Genomic DNA, 8,256 nt, shown 5'->3' on the forward strand with positions numbered 1-8,256 from the left:
GGCTATTCTAGGGGTCAATCGCAGATGCACTCCAGATTCATAGGTAATGAAACCAAAGCTTAAACCAGGGGGTGTGGGTCCCACAGTATCCCAGGTGTCCAATCAGCAGCACATCACCACCACTTAGGGGTGTTGGGGAACCTCCGATGGAGCCTTCCATCAGCGATTTGACCAGAGTCGATATGATGAAGCCCAATGCTGTCAGAACGCTGGCAATGGTGATGCCTTGTGCTCGGAACAATATTCAGATCCTGTCGGCCAACGTGGTTTCCTTGTTCAGTATTCTATCGATTGTTTCCCATATACAGCTGATCTCGGATCACAGCTGTTCACGATTCAAGGAAGCTTATTCCAATCATGTACATCTCTCGTCCTCTAAATTGCATAGTCATTCTGTGATATGGCACTTTATATCCTCATCTTCCGTTTCACTGAGTTTGTGTTTTTGACGAGCTATATGCTCGTCGAGTTCGTTCAGTTTTCCCATGTTGTTCACAAGTTCTCCGCATACGTGTTTCAAGGCTTCGTCTAGGTCGTACAGTTCTCTCATTGGAAGTTCAAATTCTGGTAATGGTTTATCCCACTAACTACTCAACAGTTTTTCAATACTGTCAGGCGCTTCTGTAGCATGCTGTGTAATGTCACCAGTACTACTCAGTTCGGATAATGTGGTTTGCAGATCTTGAACGACCTTAAGGGCCATTTTAGGTTTTGCACCACCATAATCCTGCATGTTTAGTTTTTCACTGATAAATTCAGTGCCATGGCAACTGGCTACAGTTGACAAGGCGAGTGGTTTTCTAGTTTTTCCTGTTAATAATGTCAACCTCTGGGTTATCCTTAAGACATAGAATGCCTTTATCATCTATGGTAAACTTTGAATTGTCTCGGCCCTGAGGCTCAGCGTAGTTTCTATCACTTTTTAATCCATTGTAATACTCATCTATTGTTGTTTTCAAAAGTTGGTTGCTCAATGATGCACTAGTGCACAAAGTGTCTTCATTGTAATCAACATCAGGAGGAGCGGTAGGTCCAAAATCATTCATTTGGATATTGTCCATAATTTGAAATTATATCTATATTAAATATAAAAATATAATAATGTCATATGGTAGAAAACTAAATCCTCGAAGATTAAGAGAACCACTAGGCGTCAAAGCTGTGCGTCAGTTGGTTACTATTATGAACAACCCCAGCAAGATCGACCATGTGGGTCATGCTATAGTCATAGCATATAGTCATATAGTGCTTAGCACAGATGACAGTGATGTATATTACTGTTATACAGATCTGTGGAAAAGTGAGGGAGAAAGTGCAAATGGTGTGTACCAGGGAATTGACAGCAGAAAACTGAATAGGTTACGTATCGGGTATGCCTTCACACCAGAAGAGACAGCCAAACTGGCCGACAGGCTGGAATACGAACTCACATTCAATGATTACAACAAAGTCGTGCGTATGCTGAATGGTGATGAGGGTAGTTACGGGATCGACAACATATTGTTGGAGTTCGACATGGTGACTAGTCCAGATCTTGCCAGACCTTGATCAGTACTCTGGAAAAATGACCATCTTGTACGATAGAACACTACGACACAGAATAATGGTATTTGACAAGAGTGACACGGTATGGAATATCAACATATAAAGTATACGAGTTCATGAGAGACAGCAAAAAATTTTACAACCCAGAAATCACCAAAGTAGAAGTGACCATAGAGGGCATACGTAATCAGTTATTTAGCCATGGAATGAGAGCATACCAGCAGTGGAATGAAGCTACCAGCGATCAAACGAAACTCAGTAGTCAACAAAGTGGCCAGGGACCTGGATCTATACTCCGTGAATATTGGGGATTACCTAACAACAAAGTACGCGTTATGGTTGGATATGAGATTGACAGATGATAACACTCTACACGGTAGTGTCCGTCCTATTGGCAATGGAAGCGAGGGGATAAGTATTCAAATAATGAAGAAGGTTCAATTATCTTTAAAATTAAATTTATATTTATATGTTATTATGGACGCGCAGACAGGATGTGGGAAGACTGTTTTTGTGCTGGATTTATTGGAGGGATATCATAAGGAAGTATTTGATAAAATCATTATTTCGTGCACTACTAAAGACTTACAAGGATAGAGCTTGGATGATGACGGACCCAGACGTACACAGAGTCGACCCGGGTACACGTCTACAAGAGTATTTAACATTGTTTCAGAACCAATTTAAAGGAAAACTGACGTTGTCCACACTAGTCATGTGTGGTAAGGGGAAACAATATTTAGGCGACAACATTACTACTATCTAATGAGATAATTTACAGAGAGCAGAAGGTGCGAGAAAGGGATGTTGGGGATGCAAGGATCAACTTCTTGTACAGAAAATAATTTTGGAAGAGGCTAAAATGTATCACCGCAACGGCATGTGCTGGATTGACTACAAAAAAGCATGCGACTCTGTCCCTCATGAATCGATTCTGAAGTCTCATCAGTGTATTGACCTCGCTGAGGGACTACTTGATTTACTCAAGTCTTTAATGAGTTGCTGGTTGACTCAACTTGAGATGTACTTGCAAGGGCAAAATCCTTTGAGTTTTCTGCTCAATAGGGAGGAGGTTTACCATCCCGGACCTCCCCAGCTCAGATCCCCAACATCTCTTACTCATCTCCTCTACATGGACGACATCAAGCTCCTCCCATTTTGAAGGAACAGGTTCTCTTTGTCGAGTCCTTTTATAGTGATATTGGCATGACATTTGTACTTGACAAATGTAATACTCTTCAATGGAAACGTGGTAAGGTAAGCAATGATGGATCGGTCAGGTTACAAGGGGGAGGGGTTATTGAGCATCTGGAAGATCAGGCATACACCTATCTTGGAATGCAAGGTTGCGACAAGGTCCTGAATTTGTGGTGATGAAAGCCACGTCAAGGGTTGTTGTTATTTTCACCATACAGGCTATACTAACTATATGTGATCGGTTTGTGGAATAGGGGTGAAAGGTCATTACCGATCATGTAAAGCCCATGGCGTGGATAAAAACATGATTTCAGCTTATTTACGAGAAGAAACAAGACTACATCAGTGAAGTTAAACGCTTGTTTAAGATCAAGGTATGATTTGAAATTCCTCACATACGAGCCCTCCATGCTGCCCATTTTCCAAGAAGTACAGGTTAGGTTCCCCATCTTTGATATCCACACAATCGATTTTGTACGTTTTCATAGACCAGATATGATCTGTAGCACGTTAACAATTGCGTGATCTGGATTTTTTTCCTTTTTTACAATGGGGTGCAGCTGTCTCTGATTTCATACGGATTGCTTTGACTGGTCTCTTATCGAGTAGCCTTGTTACTTCGTGGTTTATAAAGTCAACCACTACTAGCCATACTACCCATTCAGTGTTTCTGTGGGGGCTTGGGGGCAGTTCTAAACCATGTGAATATTGGTGTGCAAACAACCATTAGGCTATGGAGCGATTGAATCACTCAACTATAGCTTGACTTCGATGTTCTCCGCTTTACATCGACATTGTGTTTGGCTAATAGTTGTGACACGGCACCCATGAGTTCCCGGCCTGGATCGACCTTCAGCTCCGAGGGCCACGTCAGCAGACTGCGTTTGTATATGCGTTCGAATCCGCGGGCTACATCTACAACTGTCAGGGCGTACTTGTAGGTTTTACGTCTGACCGTGTCATGTGAAAGAAACAACAGGTTAGGATGGTGAAGTTGGATTAGGTATGTGAATTTTCTCCTTGATATATATTTTGGCTTGCTCTTCTGAAACATGTGCGGCTTTAGCTAATATTTAATAGCGTCTGCCCCTTTCCAGTATCCCCATGGGCTGTAGAAATGTTCTCCATTATGCATATGAAATTTAAATATTTTTATGCCCGTAAGCGTAGGTATTGACACCATCAGAGGTTATCCATCATTTTGTATCCATTGGTGATAGAGACGTCTTAATTAAAGTCAACCCTTATATCTTATGCCCATCAATACGAAGTGTGTTCATCATTCATTTTCTTCTTGAGTAGGGCCTGATTGTAGAGGGTATACTTGATATGTCGTTTCACCATGTTCTTTTTCACACCTTTAGCCTTTCTTATTTCAGCATTGTCTGCTTTCTGGATACCTCCAAGCAAGCTATGATGATACTCAGACATCCATTCTTGGTTAACCCTCAACCATTCAGGTGCCAGGGGGTAACTGTTTCGAGACTGATGCAATTCCGATGGGTACTCTAGGTCCACTTTGAGTATATAACCAGTCAGGGTATCCCACACACATCCAGTGTTTATCACAGATTGAAATTTACTCTCAGGCACCCATTTGAATCCACCATGATATTGACTCATAGCCCAGCCATACATGTTGTTGGCATCGAGGTAGAGTAGGTGGTTTGTAGGTTTCTTAGGGTTATAGCCTTCCACATACTCGTTGTTAGCTTTAGCATAACGTTTTGATACCATAGAAATACCCCAGTGTAACCCTTTCTTAATAAATAGATGCATATCATAATCTGTGAGTAATTCTAATTCCATGCCTGTTTTCCTCAGTAGGGCATCCCACGATAGCCCAGGACTTGAATAATAACATGCCAGATCCAACCTGTATTGCTTTGAACATGTTTTTTTTCTGAATATCTTGAAAACATCAGTCAGCAACAACACATCTGTTTTCAAATATAAATCATGATAATCACCTAGATTCTTACAGCCTAGTTTTTCACATACATTTTCGTGTGTTCGTAATCGTCTCGCAAGACAGACACGTCAGTCAGCTTACTATAGAATCGGTCAATGGGAGGTAACTGTGTCTCATTAAACTTGGACCAGTCATCCACATCTTTGTACGGGTAAATACCCTTACGTAGCCGCAAAGCTGTAGTTTCCTCTTCTGTGTAACGATTAGTTATAGCTAGGTCATCTGGGTTTTTAGCTTTTACCAAACTGTCTAGAGACGAGAACAGAAACTATCACACTATGAACACTATCCATGAATCTCAACCCATTTAGTGAAAAGGATATATATCTTTCCATATTGTTTGGGATACAGGATATGTGGCCTTCTACCTAGCCTGCATAATCAAGTGTGAGTCATAGATTGTGAAACACCACTGGGATATGAATAAGTTTAGGATTTATTCTTAACTTCAAATTACACTCATTGTGAGCCGCACCTGTGTATTTACCAGTAGTGTGACAGGGGTCGCTAACAGAATCACCATTCAGAGGTTTACAGCATACATCACAATGTGTGCTTTTGTAATGGGTTATCCGATCTGCTTGGGTCATACGCGTTGGTGTTTTGTTGCTTTTCTTGATCTCTTCCTCCTCATGTCATCACCACAATCATCACCAGGACTTTTAAGGTTAACCAAAGGATGCCTGTTCTTAAAATACTAAGGAAGGGATAAGTATGATCCACCTCTCAATATGTTATAGTGTGCTATATCCACTATATCCAGGATTTATATATCATATTAATCATATCAGCAACCCAACCAGACCCCCTATTAGTGTAACGTTCTAGTATTTCTTGAATTTTTTATTAATGATCTGTCAATAGAAGAGTTGATTGTATCTGGTTGTGTTGTAACTTCCTGATTACCTCTAAAGTAAACATTGGTGTATTCAGTTGACCCACTCACCTGTTGTTTCTCTGTGTCAATTTTAACGTGAGTTGAAATTTAATACCTCTTAAATCTTTCAGTTCTTCGTTCACTTTATAAAATACCAGTTGTGTTATATCTCCAAAGTCTACAGTCAAACTTCCATCTTCCAACCTCTCAAATATTTTCCTATAGCACGCTCAGTGGTCATAAATATTGTTTCTTTTGTTCCTTTAGTAATTCCACGTTCATGAGGTTCCTTTATTAGCTGTTTCACAGTATGATTTTTTTCCATATTTTACCCCTAATAAATTTTGTAACTCAGGTTTCCTCATACGAGAATACCCTTGCATTCCACGTTCATGTGCTTGCTTTTTCAACTCATGCACTGTAATCATGGCGATTATAAAGCTTATATGGCATTGTGGTCCAGAACCACCATTTCCTATATTACTCTGTGTAATGTCACCGACCCTGTTTTCTATTTACATTAATGACCTGGCCGAAGAAATCAACAACCTTAATTGTGGAGTTAACATATGGCCATGTTGGGTGGGTGTGGTAGATACGAGGGTTGGCTGAAAAGTTCTAAGCCTCATTGTGAAAAAAAGTTACAAAGTCCACGTTTGTAATTTATTTTTCTACATAGTCCCCTTCCAAGTTCACACACTTTTGCCAGCGATGCTGCAAGGCCCGAATCCCGGTCAGGAAGAAATCTTCTTCAGCTACCCTAAAAAAATCAGTCACAGCGGAAACGTCGTCATTACTTGCAAAATGGCGACCGGCGAGTTCCTTTTTAATTTTGGGGAAGGAGCCAAATCAGGTGAATAAGGAGGATGGTCAATGAGTTCAAAGCCACAATCGCGAATTGTTGACATGGCCACCACCAATTTGTGAACAGGCGCATTGTCTTGGTGGAAGAGGACACCTTTAGCGATCATCCCTCGTCGTTTGGCTTTGATTGCTTCTCGCAACTGGTTCAGTAGATCAGCATAGTATCTGCCGTTGATAGTTTGACCTTTTTCAAGATAATCAATGAGCAGAATACCCCCTGGAATCCCAAAAGACTGATGCCATCACCTTTCCAGCTGAAGGAACAGACTTGGCTTTCTTTGGAGCTGGTGAATCAGGATGCTTCCACTGGTTTGACTGTAGTTTTGTTTCTGGTTGCAAGCGATGTATCCAGGTCTCATCCATGGTTACAAATCGTGCCACAAAATCATCGGGATCTGCTTCAAAACGACGCAAATTGTCAAGGGACGTCTGGAACCTGACACGTTTCTGCTCTGCTGTCAAGAGCTTTGGCACCCATCTTGCAGAAACTTTAGTCATTCCTAATTCGTTGGTGATAATATGCTCAACCCTCTCATGAGAGATGCCCACTACACTAGCAATATGTCGAGTAGTCAATCGTCGATCATCCATCAACATATCGCGTGATATTTTCTGGAGTGGTTGCTGTTGAAGGCCTTCCTGAGTGTGGGTCATCATCAAGGCTTTGTCTGCCACGCTTAAATTCTGCAGCCGACTTCTTTACTGTGGAAAATGAAGGAGCATCATCCCCTAGAGTGGAGACCATGTCAGCGTGTATCTGTGTTGGGGACATCCCTTTCTTTTGCAAGTACTTGATGACTGCCCTGTATTCAGTTTTGTCCATTTCTGATGATTTCAGAGGGTAGGCTTACCAAAAGAGCTGTAGTTGAGATAAAACTATTAGTACGTTTGTAGTTCTTGTGTCTATGATTCACTAAATGATTGTCCTCATTGGTGGCAAACACCTGTCTCTACCTGGTGGGGAAAAACCACTCAGGCTGAGACCTTTTCAGCCAACCCTCGTACGCGCACGTTTCTACGCAAAGGCGTGTTGTAAAGTTTTGGTTAAAAGTATTAAGAATGGAATCACACCGCCTTCCTAACCAATGTTATCTATTCCTATAAAAAAAACTTGATGAACATGGTAAGCATACATATGTTTCACATGTCCGTCACTTATTTTTCACAACTGGTCTTTCATATGTTTGCATAGAGCAATGTGCAGGAAAAATACAAATATTTAACAGCATTTTTGCGCACAAGAATCCGTGATACTTATTCCCAGATTTGGCATGAATCTCTTTGTACATCCACAACTTTAAGGAATTACTCGACTTTCAAATCATTATTACAACCTCACACCACTAAGTGACAACACCTTGATTCGTGACATTCCGTAAATTACGTATTGAACTGCATTAGTTTAAAGTTAATTTATTGAAAAAAACCATTGTACTAATGAAAGCATTTCTGTATGCACTGGCACCCGTGGCGAGCCACCTCCTCGTGGTGGGTGCTGGGTAACGCTAAGAGCTCGCCGACACCCCTGTTGTGGACCCGGGGGCATATTTGGTCCACCAACCCATTTGCCGTGGGTTGCGGCCCTGTGTCGGTGGAGGAGGGGATCCTGGTGGTTGAGGGCAATAGGGGCCTGCAACCATGTTCCTATTGCCTAATACACCACTTCGGCCCTGACTTCACCTAGACGGGTGGTTGAATGGGCCCGGTTCAACCAATCGGCTGGTCACGCCAAGCCCTGAGCATTACATTATGTAATGTTAAACAATTGGAAATTGTATCTTTTTAAGTCTTGGCGAATTTT

Source organism: Haliotis asinina, chromosome 16, assembly GCF_037392515.1.
Source record: "Haliotis asinina isolate JCU_RB_2024 chromosome 16, JCU_Hal_asi_v2, whole genome shotgun sequence".
NCBI lineage: Eukaryota > Metazoa > Mollusca > Gastropoda > Lepetellida > Haliotidae > Haliotis > Haliotis asinina.